This window comes from Anser brachyrhynchus, assembly GCF_964034855.1.
Source record: "Anser brachyrhynchus genome assembly, chromosome: 3".
NCBI lineage: Eukaryota > Metazoa > Chordata > Aves > Anseriformes > Anatidae > Anser > Anser brachyrhynchus.
The window spans coordinates 31362640-31382938 of NC_137696.1; the positions used below are offsets into that span (position 1 = coordinate 31362640).

At 38.1% G+C, this 20299-nt stretch overlaps 2 protein-coding genes across 3 annotated transcripts in view; one reads left to right on the forward strand and one right to left on the reverse strand.

The window, feature by feature from the left end:
• The window catches only part of LOC308192506 (uncharacterized protein), a 72039-nt gene extending 53368 nt beyond the window's left edge, over positions 1 to 18671 (forward strand). The window contains exons 15-16 of the mRNA XM_080586140.1: positions 1185 to 1291; positions 11758 to 18671. The gene's annotated coding sequence lies outside the window, so the exon portion shown is untranslated. The remainder of the gene's footprint in view (positions 1 to 1184; positions 1292 to 11757) is intronic.
• LOC308192509 (uncharacterized protein) overlaps positions 1 to 20299 on the reverse strand; it is a 128212-nt gene that overhangs the window by 3238 nt on the left and 104675 nt on the right. The window lies entirely within an intron of this gene.

Sequence of the window (20299 nt, forward strand, 5' to 3'; positions counted from 1 at the left end):
CAAAATATATCAGAGAAATCAGAACTAAAAAAGACCATATTTTCTTATTTAGCCAGGACTCCTACAAGTACATAGGCATTGAGGCCAAAAAAAAATCAGTTATGATCAATATTTCATCTGACTCATATAAATTAGCTTGTACAATTTCACTCAGTAATTCCTTCACCAAGCTTGTAATAACATACTGCTAATTAAAAGATTGTGATCTGATAGGTAGCATTTTCATTTATGCTAATAGTCCCAATGATTTTAAAAGAGCTAATCACACCCACATTAGGGATGAAAAATAGCGTGTGAAGCTCATGCTGCATTGATACTGAAACTACTAATGTCTTGCATTCTGGATAAGTAATCTGTAAGGATTTGGGGCTAGGGGGAAGTGACCTTGGATGTGAAGGCAGTTTCCTTTCCTTTATCCCCTTCTGCAGCTGTCTTCTCAGTCTGTAGATGGTTGGACTTGTGGTGAGAATCTTTCCTGGTACCTGGCTGGCAGGAGCAGCAGCACCACAATCCTTCCTTGAACTATCCCACTTTTGCCCTGCAGAAGACAGAACTACATAGTGTCAGCCCTTCAGGATGACTGTAGATAGCCCTCTGGGGATCGGCTCTGGCTCTTGCACAGAATGGTGTGAAATGGGGCATGTGGCTTGGCCACAAGAGCCATTGCTTGGACCTACATGGGGAATTTGCAGACCTTCATGGTATGACTGTAGCATCCATTGCTAATACACATACACTGGGACAGTGAATCTGAGTCTTGTTTTGCAAGATCCCAGTGTTGAATAATTCTTTGTGTTGAAGTTCCTTATAGAAGAGATCATGCTCATGCTTCATTGTGCTTCACGCTGCATTTCATATTGTATTCGTACAGGCTAGGTACACGCATAGATTTGCCATCACTGGCTATGATTGCACAAGCATGCAACAAGGGGTGTTAAGGATGCTCCAGAAAGTCATTTAAAATTCTGACAGGACTACATGGTAGCTACTGAATTGTCTGACTGATGGTACTTTGATGAAACTTCATTTAGCACTCCCAGAAATTTGACAGGAAGAATAAGCGATTCCCAAAGGACCCCTCAGGAACAGTCCAAAGTTAGAGGTCAGCATATTTGTTTCAGAAGAGTGCTGACTGAGCCCTCCTATTGTTGAGTCTGATGAAGCTTTTCTTTTGTTCTCTTCAGTTTAACATCCTCCATTTCTTGCAAACGATTTACCGCTCACTGGAGCCATATCATGGTGGGAGAGAAAAACATGGACTCCTCTGGACAACTATCATCCTTCAGCTTCTGTAAGTGTCTTCTCTTTTGCAAAACTACCCCATACGTAGAAAAAAACAATATACTACTGAAGGCAGATATTCTTACTAGTAAAGTAAGTCACCCAAAGAGAGAGGGCTCTAGTCCAATTAGTGCCAGAAATTAGTGCTAAGAAACTAGCAGCATCAAGAGCAATCCAGCTAGCAGCAGCCAAACGCTGTATCCCATGTACTAGCATTAACTTTAGTGACACAGCCCATGAACCTTTCGGAAGGCACCGAGAATATTGGGAGTGGAAAGCAAAGAAACTTTAGATGGAGGGAAATAGCTTTCATATTTTGATAAGCTACAAAAATGCTTTTTCCAGACAGAGGTGTTTTGTATTACGCCATTCCTGTTGGTCATTTGGAGGGTTTTCATTAGAAGTATGAACTTCTTGCCATAGTAATAAAGGTCAGGCGCTATTGTGCCTCTTTTTATACTGACTAGCACAAGTTATGTATACAAACCCAGGAAGTATTTATTTATGTAGAATACCTACTTAAATAGTGGACTACAAATCATTTAAAGATGCCTATGATATGAATCATGCCACAATTTCACGGATAAGTGGAAACATTATGCAACTTATTGAGTTTTTAAAGCACTAACGATTGTGAACTACACAGCAGACTTGAGCTGGACCTTTTCACCCCTTCTAATATATGCTGTGGCTATTTAATATTCCTCACTGGGGAGTAATGCTGGCATACAAGTCAGCAATATATTAGGCACTGGAGCCATGAACCTAGTGAGAACATAAACTAAACTGATTTTCAATTTTGGTACATTACAAAAAGGGCTATTATTGTGAGGTTAGAGATGTCAAAGTTGGTGACCTGGTATAATTCCTTGCTACATAGTCAAGCATGAAAAGTAATTGGAGGCAGTATAAACTTTTAGATGTTTAGGGTTTTTTCCCCCTAAATTAAATATTCTTTTACATTCCCTTTTTTTTTAAAAAAAAGTAATCATTTTTGTGAAGCATCATAAAAGCGGAAGTGATCTTTCTGTAAAATTTGCAGTTAATGGAGAAATGTGTGTTTAAAAATGAGGTCACATCTTAACGCTTGGGTTACTTACATAATGCATTGATGAAAAGCAAGTTGCTACCTGCCAGCTAGGAATGACATTAAAATATTATGGCAGCATGTGACCAGCTTTAGAGCTTAAAATCTTGAAAGGACACAGACAATGTCTCCTTTGAAGAAAATTCCTGAAGATCACTTTACAATTTTTGCTAGGCTTTAAAATGCAGGCTAAAATACCCCATGTCCAAGCAGCAGAGATGAAAGTTGTTATTTCTTAGCTTCAACATTTACATCTGAAAAACAACTTCTAAAGTGAGCACAGATTGTCTGTAAGAAAAAATGGGTTAACATTTATCCTAAGAAATTGTGTATTAATACAGTGAATCCCGTCCTACAGGTGTTAGTAACGACTCCACATCCTGACTTACAGCACCGGCTTTGACCAATCTATTCCTGATTTCCCCGGTACAGATATTGTGTGAGCTGGCACAGCATCACTCCCAAACCACTAGACTGCAGAGGGCACTCCTATATAAGAAGGAATTGCAGTCTCTAGGCTCATTTACTTTTAGTCTTGATGATTCATTGTTATTTTTTCTTCTTTAATAATTAATGACACAATTATTACACTACAAGGAAAATATTATTATTATTGACAATTGGCTTTGTTATGATTATTTAATTTTTCCCCCCAAGTTTATACAGTTACAGTGTCTGTCAGTGCTCATATCATGTTTGGGTCATCAGCCTCAGAAATTAAACATACAACAGAAGGAATACCTATTAATATACCATCCCCAGGCATAACTTGAGTAAAGCAGCGCAGGGATGGAGACAACCTTTGCCATGTGCCTGGAAAGTCAGAAAAGTTCTGTCAGAGGCAGGCCATCCATGGAGCAATCCTCTTCCTCTTGTCCCATTTCCAGAAAAGTTTGTTGGAAGCATTACTTTGGTCTGTATTTCAGCTGTGACAGATGATTGCAAGAAAAGAAGCAGCTTCTCAAGCAATGGGGCCTGAGCTTTTTGGAGTGGATCTCTGCCCCCTGAACAGCTTGCTTTTCAGGACCTGGGGCTGTTTAGACAGGATGTTCATATGTATGAGCAGGATGTTCTCCTCTATGAACGGGAGAGCTGTAGTTTGCCTGGCGCAGCAGAGGCACAGGGTGCACAGCATGTGGCAGAGGCAATGCTATTAACTGGGGACTTTCTGAATAGTGGGCAGGTAGGATAAGGCTGCCATAATGTAGACTACTCTAGAACTGTTACATTAGGCCATTAAAACCTTGAGATGCCTCAAGATTTTAAAGAAGCAATTGTAGTTTTTGGCTACTGTGGTCCTAACCCACGTTAGGAGGTAAAGAGAGGTAAAGTCTGTAGTGGCGTCATCCGTCATCTCAGCCTTAGGGATGAATAGCTTAAAGCCAACAGAATTCATTCTGGAAATTCAGCTGGCAGCTGTGCAGGTCCTATACTGCCATTTAAATGTGCTTCCGATATTTAGCTTTGTTTAATGAGAACAAGTCCATACTATCTTTGGCTTCTGCATGGGACACAGCTCATGTATCATCCAACAGACAACAGATGGGTCACTCTGTTTCCTGTGGGTAGTGGAAAGTGATCTGCCTTTTCACACTTACTTCTGGAAGCTTGTCATAGGGAAAGTGCAAGATCAAGCTAACGCTGCATGAAAGAGCTGAGTAAGCAAGGACAGAGGGACCTGGCTGGTGGAGTAGCAAATACACTTCCACGGCTGAGCCCTGATTCATGTTTATTTTCAAACTGAAGACCTCACATTTCAAGTGAGATATTTGCTCAGTAAAATATATGCATTTCGTATTTCATTACCACATGCTACATATCTAGTACAGTGGTTAAGAAATGAAGTAGTGTGGAAAGGGCTGTGATTCAGTGGAGCTGTAACCATAAAGATTCCACTGAATGGGATTTTCCCTTGTTCCAAACTGTTATCTCACTAGATAAAAACATTGTGTTTTATGATTAAGTTAATTGTGCTGGACAAGCCAGTCTGCAGTCCTAGAAGCCTGGATTTTCAAATGTGCTGAGCACTGGCAGCTGCAACTAAAGTCAGTGGGGGCATTTAAAGTGCAATTAAATGCAAAGTTCTCTAAAAATTCAGTCCGGAGGCTGGCTGTAAAATTGGAGCAGAGATGCTACCTTGCCTCACAGGGGTGCTGTGAATGTTCATGGCAGACTGAGAAGTTACACTGAAAAGGCTCTGTAAAAATGAAGCCTTTCTTCTGAGCAGGGTTTGAATATAAACATTAAAATAAAGCCTTGAGCCACAGACTGAAGACTGAAGAGGAAACAAACATGTATGGGTTGCCCATTTGTAGACTGAATTAATCCATCTACCACATGGACTAAATTAGTGTTATGCTAGCATATCTAATTCTAGCATTCCCTGACTCTTTTTTTTTTTTTTAATATAGGTAATATGCATAGACAATGTGTATTTGCATAAGAAATCTTTATAAAAATCATAGAATAATTCAGACTGAAAGAGATATTGGTAGGTCATACAGTTAAACTCCTGCTCAAAGCAGGGTCAATGCTGAAGTCAGACAAAGTTTTTTCAGGGCTTTGACCAGATGGGTCTTGAAAACTGAGCTAATGTTCATAATGGTTTGAGGCAACTGGTTCCATTGCTTAACTTTTGAAAAGACATGGTATCATTTGGGCAGGTATCTTTGTATTTAGATATTCAGTTAAGCATGTAGCTGAGGATATATTTAAACGTTGTAAAAATATAGGGTTGGGAAAACAGAAGGAGAAAAGTTGGTTTTAGTCCCAGTATACATGTGCTACAGGAAAAAAAAGGGGGGGGGGGGTGTTTTAAAATGTCAGTATTACCAACCTGGGTTTCTGAATTGCAGTTTTATCTATACACGTTATAAGATTTTTCATGTCATATATCAGTTGTATTTTGAAATTTGATTGCACTGTTTAAGTCAGGTAAAATTAAATAAGACCTTATACTTTAGATACACAGTCCAGAATGTCTAGAACTTAGAAACTGCTATAATCTATTTTCTGAATATTCATTGTGGAATGTCTTAATAATGGATGAGGGGAGATCACTGACTTTAGCAAAGTTTTCGTAACTGTCTCCCATAACTTACTTTTAGACAGACTGACAAAGTACAGGTTAGGTAAATGGATAGTAGGGTGGAATGAAAACTGGCTGACCTGCTCTGCTGAAACAGCTGGGACCAGTGGCATGAAGCCTAGCAAGTCACTAGTGGTATACCCAAGGGGTTAATACTAGGGCTAGTATTGTTTAACATCTTTATTAATGACCTGGATGATGGGACAGACTTCACTCTCAGCAAGTTTTCTGGGAGGAGTGGTGGATAGACAAGATGGTTGTGCTGCTGTTTAGAGGCACCTTAAGAGGCCGGAGAAATGGGCTAATAGGAAGTTCAACAAAGAGACATGCCAAATACACTTCCCTGGGAAGAATAACCCCAGGCACCACCACATGCTGGGGCATGTGTGGCTGGAAAGCAGCATGGCAAAGAAGGCCTCAGGAATTCTGGTGGACATCAATTTGACCATAAGCCACCAATATGCATGTACAGCAAAGAGGTCAGCAGCATCCTGGGCTGCATTAAGAAGAATATTGCCAGAAGGTCGAGGGAGGTGATCCTTCCTCTCTATTCAACACTGGTGGGACATATCTGTAGTGCTGGGTTTACTTCTGGCTTTCCCAGTACAGCAAAGACAGACATACTGGAGTGAGTTCAGCCAAGGACTATGAAGATGATTAAGGGACTAGTGCATCTGACATGTGAGGAGAGGCTGAGATCTGGGACTGTTGAGCCTGGAAAAGAGAATACGCGGGAGGGATCTCATCAATGTGTAAAAATACCCTAAGGGAGGGTGTAAAGAAGACAGAGCCAGGCTCTTTTCAGTGGTACCACTGAAAGATAAGAGGCGATAGGCACAAATACAAACACAGAAACTTCCATTCTTCCATCTAAAAATAAAAAAAAATATAAAAAAAAAATAAAAGTAGTTTTACTATGAGGCTAATCAAACACTAGAACAACTTGGGAAATCTCTGCCCCTGGAAATACTCAAAACAAAACTGGACATGGTCCAGTGAAAGTGACAAGCTCTTGTTAACTGTTTTTGTCATGAAGCTGGACTAGATGATTTTCAGAGGTGTCTTCCAACCTCAACCATTCTGTGATAATGTAGGCAATATTTTTTTCCAGTTTCTGTTTTGTTCACTTCCCTTGCAATATTGGTAGAATAGATCAATTTCTAGCCTGTTCTAGTTTGGGTTTTCGGCTTTTTTCTCCTTTATGAACTCCATCTTTTCCTTTTGTGGATGCTGTTGTCTAATTTTACAAGTTATTATAGCATTCTGCTAGGCCTCCTAAACTGCTTCTTCTTCAGTGAGTGGAGCTTCAGAGTAGCATCATCGAGTGTCCCACTGGGAAAATATATTAAACAAAATACAGCGTGGAATGTAGCAGAAACTGAAACTGAAATGTTCTCCCTAATCTCCCTACAGTAGAAACCAAATTTATTTCAATATACTGTTTGAACTGAACAGGCTGAAGACTTGTAAAAGGCAAGAACTAATTTGCCCACAACTACATATAAACTGAAGAAGTGACCATGAATGAGAGCTGACATACGAATAATAGCACTAAGGTGAAATTAATATATAAGAATAGAAATTTGTAATTTAAATCATTTCAGGGAGTGGTGCTAGGGAAATAAAAATACCAAAGCTGAATACCCATAATAACAATCATTAGAATTAGCAGTAAATATTGCCCTGCAGCATGCTGTTACAGCTGAGATCGTTTTGCAATGTCTAAGATGCTATGACATAGTGATTTATATGCTTCTCTACCTAAATCTTAGAGAAAAAGTATATCCTATTGTCTTAACACATTTCCTGCCTTTCACTGAATGGTTGTGACTGGCCTTCTCACTTTTCAGCCATCTTCGGATAGGTTTTTCTAATAAGTATTTAACCACATAGTGGGTGACATGACATAAACTAAGCAGTGTACCTTGCCAGGATGATGGAAACATTTTTAAATACTGCTGCATAAAGCATTGAAATATAACAAGCTATTTAAATGATTAACACTTTGATTATTAGTAGGCTAGCAGATAATTACGGGATGATTCACAATGTTGTGTTGTTATAATAGCTACCCTTACTTGAATTTTGGTAATATTCAAAAATTGTTCAGCACAACTGCAAAAGACCTTTCAAAGTCTATAATACTTCACAGGCAAGTAGACTCAACGCTGTGTCAAACTGTACATGCTAATTATGGGAGAACCCCAGACCTTTTTTTTTTTTTTGTACTTTCTGCTTTTTTCTTTTTAACATTCCTTTGAAAACTACTTGTTCCCATTGGCCTTCAGTAATGTTTCTTGGTTCACTGGTATATTTATATCATGAAACCATGTGATGAGTGACACTAGATCATCTTTTTTTCTCATTCAAATTTCTAAGTAGAATGAATCTTCTAAACCTTAACTGCCCGTTTCAGCAATGCCTCAAGCATCTATTTTGTGATAGTGATATTCAGGCTGACTTTCTGTCTTTTTTTGCATGTTTTGAGTTAGGCCGAAAGATACTGAATGGGGGAAAAACATCATTTCTTCTAAAATCTAGCCTCACTTTCTGTACTTGTCTTTACTCTGCCTCTGTGTTTAGATATTTTTTTGTTGTTCAGGAAGAAGAAATACTATGCTCTTCCTTTGAAGAAATCTATCAATAACAATTCTTCAAGATCTAACTTTTTCCAATATCCTGAACTCTCATAAAGACTGTTGGTTTTGGTTAAAGACTGTGTCACAAACAATCATTTGTAGAAAGAGCAGAGGTGTTTCTCCAACGCCTTTCTGTGTCATACATGACAACTAAAATCAAGACCAAAATATCTAATTTAGAAACAGCAGTTAAAGGATCCAAAAGTCAGTTCCCATCAAACATAAGTAATTTTTGTGCTCTGCTGGGGATGTTTGAGATATTTATGAAATCCAGATAGAGAAATTAACATTTCTGAATCATTCTAGAACAAATGATGGGGAGTGGGATCATGCTGGGTTGTATAACGTCCTCTTCTATAAAAATATTTTCCATTATATTTTGTGGAACATTTATAACCCAAAGGATTCATGCAAAAATCCAGACCATTATTGTAACAATATAGGGGGAAATAACACATAGCAGAATGATAATTGTTTACCATGATGTAGGGATTAAAATGTAGTCAATATCTTTGCTTGCTTCTAACTTTTTGCTGCAGCCATGGTAATATCATAGATTTCATACAGTGAAGGCAAAATTGCACGCAACATTTCTCTCTCTTCTCCTAGCACTTTTTAAATCAAAGTGATTTATACTTGGGTTGTTAAACCAAAGAGAAAGCACATGAAGAATATATCTCTATCTAAAATACCCATCTAATTGTCGCTGGGGGACACAGAAAATATTTTCATCAACATCATTTGTACTGCAAACACATTGCACACAACGGCTGAAACAAGGACATCAGGCACTGTGTAATCACATAATAAAAGGTAGTTATTGATCTGAATTTTGTGTTTAAAGTACATACATCAGACAGAAAAGAGAGAAAGGACGAATACCAGAATGGGACTGGAAAGTGAGGCAAGAGAGGCTAAGGGCCTGGCCCAATATTGCTTAGGAAGATGGCAGGAACTGCTCTCCCCAGCATCTCAGCCAGCACTTCAGTAGCATTCTCTTGAGTAAAAGGAGAACTGGAAGATAAATAAAATGGCTAAATCTTTATCTTCTTTCAATGAAACATGTAACTTGGTTTCAATTTGAAGTTCAGATGAAGGTTGAGTCTTGTCTTATTTTATCTAAATGAGTTCATCTGTCTCATATCATGGCTTTACTTTGTTATGCATTTCAGCCTTCTGGTCTTTTTCATGCTAGGTAGTAAATACTGTCTCTTTTCAACAGTCGAAATGTCAGGACATGATCATTTTGAATATCCAAGAAAAATCTGTGAAATGCTGCATTTCTTTTTCTGTGATCTCTGTAAAGAAGCCAAACATGATTTCCTTGTTTATAGGGCTAGAGGACTGGAAGTGACCTCCAGGGTCACTGAGTCCAGTGCAGTGAATTCAGCCCAGTGCGCACAGGCACTACATCTTATAATCTCTTTCACATGCTCACAGACTGGTTTTGTGGGTTTATTTTTGGTGAAGTTTGAACACTTTCCTGCAAACAGACACTAGACTAGGAAACAAGATTTTGCTTTTTGGTGGAGAGTGAAGCCTAAGAGCCCCCAAGCAGAAAAGACCTTACAGAATCAGTCATATTTCATGAAGGTGACCTGAGGAGGGGGTTCTGCCTGGCATGTCAGTGGGTGCAACAAGGTCCTGATGCCACCACTATTACCCATCTCAGTGATGGTGCCCACCTTAGCTTTCTGTATCTCAGTTTCCCCATCAGTACCTAGGGAACAACAACTGTGAAGTGCCATCAGATCTGCTGGTGAATAGCTTTATATTGGATTTGCACTCAGTCTGAGGCAGGCCAGAACAATCCATGCAGCTTCAGCTCCTGTTACTTGTGATAAGTTTACCCTAACTTTAAAATAATCATGACCCTGTCTTAGCTTTTTATGATCAGCTATTTAAGTTGAAAAGGTCACTCCTTTCTCCGGTAGTTCAAGTTCGGTGTTTTTTAAATATTTTAAGGATATATCATGTCATAGAATGCCAGATACTGCATTCCTTCACACTATGGAAATCATTGCTTCTTTCTGTTAGGAAGCAAAATTTTGTTATAAATCTATTCAGGTTTACTTTCCCTGGAAAAAAAAAAAAAATGGGGCCTTTATATTACAAAACATTTCCTCATCCAGAGCTTATTGACGCCTACCAGATCAAGTTTTAGGCAAACACAGGATTTTTACCAGGGATTTATCAGTCATTAATTTTGATCTAGAGCTTCTCTTTTTTTTCTAAGAACTATTTTTCAATGTCAGGCCTTTTTCGGACACAGTCAGGCTTTTTTGAACATAATGGAACAATGACATAACCTTCATTGTAACATCTCAAATGCAACAATATAATACATTTGCTTAAGTCTGGGAGAAGGAAACCAAACCAATTTATTATAGCCTGTTGATTCACACTCACATGCTGTGCAGTTCGTGTGAAGGCCCCATTTACTTTTTCACATGAACTGCCACAGCATGGTTTAAATAGAGATTTCTCTAGCAGTGGTGTTAAGGCTCCTCATTAACATCATTTCTGGAGTCACTGGGCCAAGTATATCCCTAGTGCAATTCCACTGATCTCAGTGGGGTTATCCTTGAGATATATTTGGTCCATTGTTTCTACAGAATCTCTTTGTTCTTTTTTGATCTCTTTAAGAATTTTGTTACTTTGAACATTTCTCACATAGCAAGCTATCACATTAAAAACTTCACAACATCTATAAGTAATTTCTTGGGTATTTCTATATGTTTTTATTATGAGATAAGTGATTATATCCAACAACATGTTGCTTGCTTTTTTTTTTTTTTTTAGTAATCTACACATATATCCCATTTTCCAGGAAAATCAATAAACATACTGTGAGTTTCTCTTCTTGTTTGTTTTTTAAATAATTTCAAAACTTGATGTAACTACGAAAAATCTGATACAGACTGCAGGTACATTTGGAGCTTCTGCCCAGCTCTCTCTTGCAATTTTTGGGAAAAAATAATAATAATAGAACTGTAAAACTCCCAGGCCCAATGTATTCTCACCTGAAAAAAAAAAAAAAAGTTTGTTTATTTTTCTGGTGCTTTCTGTCAGTAATGAATGTTTATATTCATGTTTTTGTTTTGTTTTGTTTTGTTTTACTTCTAGAAAAAATTATGAACAACTTTAAAAGAAAAATCAAATCACAAAATTCTGCATGAGTTAGGTGTGTAGTTAATGACCATTCTGTACATTATGCATATAAATGTGATTTACATGATTTAGATTTTTGTTCAGAAGAAAGAAGAGTCTTATGAGGGAAGATCACATAACAAAGTAAAATGGTCCGTAGCTTAAGTCGTGGGTAAATGGAAAATACATCTCATTCTCAAAACACCATCTCATATTCCTTTCTGTATATTACTGCAGGTTTGCACAGGCGTTTGGTGGCCACATTAATCTATATTAATTTTTTCCAGGAAACTATTAACACATGAACCTCTTTATTTGACTTTGCATTCAAAGAATCTGTCTCTGTCTCTCTCAATTAAATCTTGTTTTCACCAAATCCATAATCAGCAGAGGAAAATGACTTGGACCAGGATCCATGGTTCCCTGAGCTCATACTTATCTTCCTGTCAAGATCTTTTTGTTCTCCAAACTCTTAAAATAATTAAGTCCTAACGTGAGATTGCATTTTTCAGGGAACAGCCTACAGGCTCCAGAGGAATTAAACCCCTGCTTGTTAACTGCTGCTTGAAGAAGAATCATTTGGGTCTGTTGATAACAAATGAGGATGTGCTAGCATGGAATGTTCTGCTGCCCGAATGACTTTTGCTTTACACACAGACATGTGCATTCAGGAAAGTGCTAAAAGAGAAGTGCACCTGTAAGTTGCATTACTATTCGGATACACGACTGTAATATTTGTGTAAATCTTCCAGTCCGTTTTAGTATGTTATTAACATTCAGGGCAGAATGATACTGCCTCTAAATAAGGATGTGAAAAACTCATTTAAAACTACTCAGTAGCAAAGCTTGTGGTCAAACTGCACACACAGGATTGGTTTATGTTTATAGTGATTTATGTGTTAGACAGAATGGAAAAATGTAATTTAGTTTTATTTAACATCTCTCTCAGAATCCTAAAGACTGCTTTCAGATGAATTAGGTGCTGGTAAGTATAGTGACTGTGTAGGCAAACATTAACAGCCAAGCTTCAGTCAGGAACAGCCTTGCATGTTATATTATGTGTTAAGAAAGTGGATGTTAGTTACAAACGTGAAGTTGTCTCTGTGCTCTTTTCAAAAGTGCAGTGTGATCATTTATCTACAAATCACTAGCGCTCAGATAAAGTGCTGAAGGCCTCATCTGAAAGCTGGTGCTTTCAGGCAACACCTGGTACATCACTGAAATGTTTGCATTATACTGCTCCAATCTCAGCATGTTATTCATGTCTTCCAGGTCCGCAGATCATTGAGACCAAGTAGAAACCTATTGAGCCATGTTTTAATTCTGATCTTTATACACGGAGTGATCCATGAACAACAAAAAGTTCAAAACTGAGGCATTAACCTGTAGCTCTATATTTCTTGATTAGCTCCTTGAATTTCCTTATATAAGTATCACAGATTTTACAGGCTTACATGAAATCTTGATTTTGTGTCATGTAAATCTGGTCTTGTGTGACACAGTAGAGCCTCCTGAAGCAAGAATACAAGAAACGGGACATAGAGCTTCTGCTCTGTGGTTAGAGACACTCTGCTGAGCATACCATCCTTGGGATGCACATCTTGCAAAATGCAGCACAGACCTGGAGAGTTGGGGTGCCATTTTTACATGGTCAGAGCGTTCTTGGGGACTAACAGCATCTCTTCCCCACCTCAAGCCTCAGGGCAACCAAGTACTCACTGCAAACTAAGAGCACCTGGCACCTTTCACAAACAAACAAACAAAAAACTTTGCATGCATGTCCTGGAATAACATTTCCACCTGGCATATATTCTTGTAGCACTATGGCTAGGTCTGCATTGTGCTCCTAAGGGACCTCCTCCAGAGGGTGGTGCAGATGGGACCTCTTCATTGCCCTCACTGCAAGCCTTCAAAGAACTCCTGAGGACTGTGGGGCCATCACAACTTCACCATCCTTTGGTGCAAGTGGGGAAGGGTATCTTGAATGGCTTTTCACCATCTGGGGTAATGATTTTTGTTGATACCCAAGATCTACATTGCAAGGGCAAAAACACCTTTCAGCTCCAGGATGATACTATGGGAGAGCTTAAATGCAAACAAATTTCTCATACTGGAAGAATAAGAAAACGTGTTAATATTTTTTCCTACTCTTTTTTAGCTCAGGGGCCTCTCCTTAGAGTATAAAGCCTCAGATACATCAGCATTACAAAGAATGTCCAGCTCTGAACTGTGTTGTAACAAACCCACTCAGGGCACTGGTAAAATCTGCTCTCCAGCTAAATAAAATAAGATGAAATGAAAAATGCCTCATAAACTTTTGTGTTTAATTTTGTTTGCAGAAATTCAATGTGCAGAATCAGGCACGGCCATTTTAACAACTCTGGATCCACTGTCAACTGAAGGACACTTGGATGAAGTACTGGAAATTATTTTAGTATTTTCAGTAAGAATCACTAACAGTGATGAGTAACTTCCTGGCTATTAAGTGCATCAGGCAACGCACATTGTTCCTCAACCTGATAAACTCCTAGCAGGGAACTTCCCTTCCCTGTGGTTGCTGCTCTGCCCTGGGCTTTTGTCTCTTCAGATCAGGCAGCTCTGTATAATCTAGACAGTCAAACATTGAGCAATCAGTACCACCATGGCTGTGTTTTTAATGAGAAAAGCAGTTAAATAAATGGAATGTCATTAAGACATACGACTGTTTTGGAGATGATGCCAGCAGTATAACAGAAAGTTACTTTAAAATATTACTTGCTATACATTTATTTTTAATGCATAAGAAATTATAGAAACAAACCACTTTAACTAGCTGAAGAAATGGAGACTCTTTGTACACACTATTTCAAATCCCAGTAGTATTTCAGCCTCTTGGAGTTGTCTCTTGAACTGTCAAAGAGGGATCTGGACAGTCTCTCAGTGTCTCTGACTATTAAATCCTTAAGTGACATATCTATATGCTTAAGGAGTAGGGTCAGCTTGCAGATAGAAACATACCAATGTAAAAAAAAAAAAAAAATGGATGGAACAGATTCGTTATTAGAATATTGTCATGAAACCCTTTGCCCTCAGCTGACTGGGTTTGTTCCAAGATTCAGTGTTCACTTTAATATCACATGAAACAAAGTGGTGTGGGCAACTATTCCTGTCATGTGCTTCAGCCATGTTTTTTTCATGGTGCCTTGTTCTGAAGCTGTTTAGCTCAGTGCATTCAAAATTCACTCCCAAACCTGCTGTACCATTTCTGCTGCAGCAATCAAGATCTAAAGACACTTTAACCTAACAAGAAGCAAGGAGAGCTGTTAAAGCCTTGCCAACAAAAGTAATACTTCTTTTGCTGTGCTTTTCTTGTTTTGGGCCTGCAGTGACATTCTCCCATTTAAAAAGGATAAACAGTATTTGTGTCTCATGTCAGTCACACTTTTATTAATAAACAAGTTTTTGAATTTCTAGCTGTTACTCCACCTAGGGGGTATTGCCTGCTTCCCCAAGTGAAATGAAGATCATCCCCTTTTCTTGAAATCAACCATTAGCTGCTGGCAATTCACAGGACCCCACTTCTACAAAGGACTGACCACCCACTACCAGACAGAGAACACTGAAGAAATGGTAAAGAAGGAGGTTTTGGCTATTAGTAGAGGCCTCAGACCTGCTTTTTTTTTTTTTAATTTTGTTTCCCTATTTTGAAAATAGATAGAAGCTAATTAGGCTCATCAGTTTTCACAGTATGAACACCAGTTAAATATTATTTAGTTGTCTTTCTTAGCAAATCTGGATAAATGTTTTTAAACAGGGTAACGCAGACAACGGGACAGACTCTGTTACGAGTCATCACTTTCGTTCTCAGTCAAAGTTCTGTATTTCTCAGCTTTTCAGCATCCTAGATATATCCCCCATGGAGACCACACTGGTGATACCATTATTGCCGGTTTCACCCAAGAAATTTAGTGCTTTTCTTTAAGGGGGAACTGAAACTCAAACAAAAACTTCCCAGATATCCAAGGACAAGTCAAATGGCTGAAGCTGTTTGCTTGTTTGTGCAGCTGCAAGGAAGACACACTTCAGGGAAAGACAATCAAAATTATAATATAATAGGTAATTTATCATTGTATTGTAATTAAATGCAGCATCATAACGTGCAAGCAATACTGTAAATTAGATAGTACCGGATAAGAGACTGGTTTATTATTTTCAGCATAGATAACTAAAGTTCCCCAGGCATCTGATTCCCATGAGGTGCCAAATGAAGCAAGGTGTTAATTCAATCTCATATCCTCTCTGTTTTTCCAGGAAGTTCAAAATAGCTCCACAGGGACTTTTCAGACAGGCACAATTTTAATAGTTTGCAAATGCATAGGTTCCCTTTGGCTTATCCATAACAACAATCGCTAAAGGAAGAGAGTTGTTTAGATTTCTTGTAGGCAACATATCTTTTGGAATATGGTTAGGATATCTAGCGCTGAATAATTTTGCATATTATGACATCTACCACTGAAATAAGACGGTTAATATTAGGAGTGGCAGCCACCACAATGTAATCTAATATATTTTTAAAAAAGGATGAATCCACCATCTTGCAAGCCTACTGACCTGTGGGGATAAAAAAGCATCAAAACAATCTTTAATTGTTTCTTATCGTACACCCATTGAAGGAACAATTTGTTCCCTGCCTTTGGAGGAAAATAAATAAATAAATAAATAAATAAATAAATAAATGTAGTTTTGCTAGAAAAAGTCCATCAGAATTCTTTGTCTCTGGGAAAAAAACTTGCAGAAGATGGTACTTTTTGACAGTTCTTCACCAATTGGGAAACCCCAGGAAAGAATGTACAAAGAATGTTAAAGCATTTTCTTCATGCTAAATTTGAATTGCATCAAAAAATGTGATTGACGTGCATTGCAAGGGGGAAGAATTAAGTACAGCTGAACTTCAAATAATGTGTCCAACTTTAGACCAGACATGGTACTGCAGAAGGTATTGCACAGCTTCCATTGATATACATACTTTGCTAAAGGCAAAAGCCACAGACGGTTCAGTTGGTGGAGGGATTTATCATATTCTTTACTTGAATGGGAATTTTTAAGAGATTGAAAATTAATCAGTTAGAGGTGATATCCACAGAAGGGATTTACAGGTATACTGATTCACCAAGCTCCAGTTAGGTGCCAAGGCTGCATGGGGAGAGTCTGGCACATAAAAATCGGCTTTGCAAAGGCTGACATAGTGCCTGGATAGCCACTAAAGCCAGGTAACAGGAAATGTTGAGCACAAAATTCCAGCTTTCTCTGGAGTTGTATTATATTTATACTCCTCGCCTGGCTTGGAGTGGCACATAAGGAGGAATACCAAGCAAAGAAGTGTGTGAATGAGACATTAAAGTAAGGTTTACTTGGAAGGAGAATGCTAGGGGTCTATTCCATGCTTGGCTTAGCATAAGTAGAGAACTGTTAATCAGAGCAGTCTGAAATATTCATCTCTCCCCTTCCAGGCAAATTCCGTAACCTTAAGGCCAATGGTTTAACAAGAATTTAATTACTCCATTCAAAATGAAACAGTTTCCACAGAAATATTCGGAGGCTCCTCTCATCGCAGAGTTCCCCAAGGCATCCTCCAGAAATTTTTGGAGAGAGATTTTTAAGCCAGAATTCTGTTGGACAAAGGGAGGAGAAGAAAACAGGTTTTTCAAGTCCCAAGGGAATGATATAACTGCTGAAGTGTTGGGTGAAAGCATGAAAGCAAGAACAAAAGCCAGTATGTGAAGAACAGTCGAGAACTCCATGAATCTTCAGATCTAAATTTTTCCTGGAACGCATGGCAGACTGAAATATGGGGACCACAGTCCCAAGGGCTCCTCTGAGACTCGTGGAATAAAATTTTGAATAGAGATTGTTTTAGCTCTACTTCCTTTATTTTTCCCCCTTTTCTGCTTGGTTTTTACAGTTTTCAAACTATTTTTGCTTGTTGCTCTTTGTTGTAAACTCTCAGCCAGCACTTGGTTTTCTTCTCAAAACTGTATGTGTTATTGCAGATGACCAGTACCAGATCATGAATAGAGTCATTACCAGAATTTCTTTACATCTCTTGTGATTGTCTAGTTGTTGAGTTTTTGTTATCTACAAAATTCTCCTGCTTTACAGAGATCCTGCAGAATTTGGAAAAAAAAAAAAAAAAAAAAAAGAAAAAGAAAAAAAGAAAGAGGATAAAAGAGGATGAGATTTCTGTAGGATTTCTCACAACAATCTTACAAAAAAAGACAGAGGCCTTGCTTTGGAAACCAATGGTGGAATTGTTTATATCCAGGACAATCCCGACACGTATTTGTCTTAACTACATTTTAAAAACTTCTCCTCAGAGAAACTCCACAACCTGCCCAGGAGCTTGCCAGAGCGACAGAGAGACTGGAAAATATGAACCCTTAGAGGAGTCTAATTTCCAGAAGACACATGCTCAGGCCTCCGTAAAAGATCAGAGGCTTCTTTTCAGGTCCCCTTCAACTGGCCAGTGGCTTTACAGAACCATTGGTTTCCAAAATCACATCTATAAATGAACTCTCTACATCAAATAACTTGCTGTTGAGTTAGATTGCATATGCTACAGATGGAAAAAATCCTCATATGACCAACAAGGCACAAGCAAGTGGACTGAGTTTTGGAGTTAGCAATCAGTTCATCATTACTCTGATTTCTCTCTACAGTTCCTGGCTTTTGCTGTGGCTTGATTGCGGAGGTGGGGCAAGTTCCTTCACTCTGGCCCTTTCTGACTCTTGACTGTTCTTTTGTGGTTTGATGGGAGTGTCACAAAAGTATATTTTGAGGAAGAGGCCAAAGAAAACTCTCAGCAAAATGGGAATGGATTAAAATACTGAGACCGGAGTGGAAGTAGGACACAGGGCACTTTTTTCACTGGGTGCTGAAGAAGCATAATGAAAACAATGGATCAGTAATTTTCACATGGCCTCTGATGTCATGGTAATTGTGTCACCATTGCTAGCCATTGTTCAACCTTACCACCAGCTATTCTCTGACAGCAGAGCAGGCCCCAGTGCACCAGGGCAGGGGAAGGTTAGAAGATGTACACAGAGTTCCCTCTAGTCTGGCAGGGAGGCATGTCCTGGCCACAGAGGACAGGGAAGTACCACAAGAATCAGTTAGCCACTCATTTTTGGTGGAAAGAGGAATTTCTGGGATCATGGTGTTCTCCTGGGACAGGAAAGTAGCAGCAGCTCCAGGATTATGAATAGAGAAAAGGGACAGAGAAATGGCTGCTTTATAAATGTAAATAATGTAAAATCAATAACTTACTTACACAAAGTAACTTGGCACAAAGGAAGCCTGGACAAAGCTGGAAAGTGACCAAGACATGTCACAAATCACAGGAGAGTGAAAAGAGAGAAGCAGTCCTGCAGGCTGCAGTGGGTTATACCAAGCCCTACATCAAATAAAAAATCTGTATCTAATGCTGAAGTTGAAAAGATGGCTGCAAATGGATTTCTAGAGAAGCTAGGCAAGATTTGAATAATGAACAAGGAAAAGATCATTGGGTATCAATTTAGGTGTCCAGGTGGTACCTCTGTTGTTACACATATTCTCACACTTTTGCGTCACAGTACAAGGGTCTAGTATTTTTGCATGAGCCTTTTTCACCCTGGGTAATTTCTTTTTCAGAGCTCAAAAATATCAGGCAAGTTGCATCACGTATTCTTGTTTCTCTTACGGCCAGTGAAGCAAGCTACTGTAAATTGTGGGTACCAAGCCAAAGTTTCAGTAGCTTTACAAAGTATTTTTTTAACATTGTTATGTGGCATCTTCTTGTAAATGTAAAGTGCTACAGATTGTTGTCCAGCTGGAAAGTCACTGTTCTCAGCCAAAATAAAATAGTTAAGTAACTCAGTGGTAGCAGGAATGAGTGTCTGTGAATTTCATGGACTGGTGACTGCGGCATCTTGCCAGGCGCAAACAGCTTGTGAAATAAGAACATTATCTGTAGGAAGCATAATGTAAATTCTTTACTGTTGCTTACAGCCTTTTTTTTTCAAAGGCAAAAAGTTGCTAACGCTGAGCTTGGTTACTATTCTGCACTTTAGAGTTGTAACTACTGCCTCTTTCATGGTATTAGAAGATAGGTTAAATAAAAAGTAATACTTTTGTGTAATATTTATTTCAATGCAGATACTAAATTTGGAGGAGGTGAGTCAACTGGAGTTTATTTCTAATAGTGTAAATGTTTCTTTTCCCAAGGTCTGAAGTAGTTGAAAAAGATCTAAGTTTAAATTATTGACGCTGTTAAATATCATCAAGTTTCTAATATTCAAAAACAGACTTCCCAGATAGAGAGGAATGTTGGAAAAAGGAAAACAACAAATTTCCTGACTACTCTGTAAAAATTGAAGCAGAAAAGCCACTTTGGGTTGCCTTAATTATTGTAGGAACCAAATAGTCTGGAAAAGTTCATTTCATGTCTAACAAAGTTAGACAAAAAGTTCCTATCATCCAAAATGCTAAATCTTCAAATATTTTTTTTTACTGTGAGAATTACAAATGAAGATGAATTCCAAATGAAAAATTGTTAATAAAAAAAAAAAAAAGGACTAAACATTTTTATTTTTTTTAACTGGTTAACATTTACTTTTTTGCATTAACAGTAAGGTAAAACAGAAATGATCTCATGGTGTGTTTCAGTTCACCAGCTTCAAATTTTTTCTTAGAAAAAAAGAAAATCACCTAAAATTATTGGATCTACTGAAGAGTACAGTCTGTCAGAAACAGCAGAGCACTCAATCATATATTTAATTTGAAACATGTGAGAAGGCCTACTGATTTCTTTAGGATTTACAATTAATCAGGAATAATTCTTAAAGCTACCGCTTCATACAAACTAAACTTGCTAGTGAATATGCATTTCAGACTCATTAATTCCATTTTCCTTCATAAACAGGTCTAATTTCTTTGCTAAACCTGTAAGGAACTCTTTTCTTCAGGGAAAAAAAAAAAAAAAAAAGTGATTTTAAAATGGAAACTTTTTTAAAAATAATAATAGCAACAACAAGAACAATA